Consider the following 848-nt stretch of genomic DNA (forward strand, 5'->3'; position numbering starts at 1 on the left):
GACTCTGGTTTTTCTATTATTGATAAATGCAAACGTGTCACTCTGCATATTAACAAAGTCTATATATAACTGCTTATTATAAATTAATTAGTAATTAAAGACTGCGGAAGTCTCATCCAAGCAGGGATTTTCCTTTGTTTAATAATCCTATATACCTACTATTCTTGGAATGGCCCAACACTTAAGAAACCAATAACTAATTGTTATTGCTTGAAAGTGGCATACATGCATGTGCACCGTCTCCTCAGCTATTTTGTAATTTGTAGAATATAAAAATGGTGAACTTTGTAGTATATATAAATCAGAGTAAGTATAGAAGCATTTCACCTAATCCTTGTCATTTATTTAATTTGCTGTTGACAAGAATTTTTACAAAGCGAAGGGTGTTAGAAAAGACATTAACACTCGTATAAAAATATTCCAAAAATATATTCATATGAATATTATATCTGAAATATAGACACCTATTATGTCTTTATATATATACAGTAGTGCTTGTTTTCGGTGAAGTCCCATGCATGATGCATGTGATTCTCAATGGCGTATGTAACTTGATGTCCTTCTCTTCAAATAAACATACATGCTCTTATATATCCCTCAGTAGATATTCCATTTAGAATCGCAATTTGTGAGGAGCTTATCGAACACATTTCGAACACGACACTCCTCGACACTTATTCGTCACGCATGTTTGAAGTGTCCAATCCTATCTTAATAAAAAATAAAAAATTATTCTTCGGACACGTTTGGACACACCTAAATACCTTCACGTGTCAACGTATCTAGTCTTATTCTTAATATATATTCTTGAAATAAATTTAGATATAATATATGTTATTACTTATTAA

The 848-nt window shown here is 31.0% G+C and overlaps 1 long non-coding RNA gene across 1 annotated transcript in view; it reads right to left on the reverse strand.

Moving 5' to 3' along the window:
* Positions 182-848, reverse strand: part of LOC107622677 — a 1,779-nt gene continuing 1,112 nt past the window's right edge. The window contains exon 2 of the long non-coding RNA XR_001616250.2: positions 182-706. This is a non-coding gene — a long non-coding RNA (uncharacterized LOC107622677). The remainder of the gene's footprint in view (positions 707-848) is intronic.

The sequence above is a fragment of the Arachis ipaensis genome, chromosome B10 (genome assembly GCF_000816755.2).
Source record: "Arachis ipaensis cultivar K30076 chromosome B10, Araip1.1, whole genome shotgun sequence".
Lineage (NCBI taxonomy): Eukaryota > Viridiplantae > Streptophyta > Magnoliopsida > Fabales > Fabaceae > Arachis > Arachis ipaensis.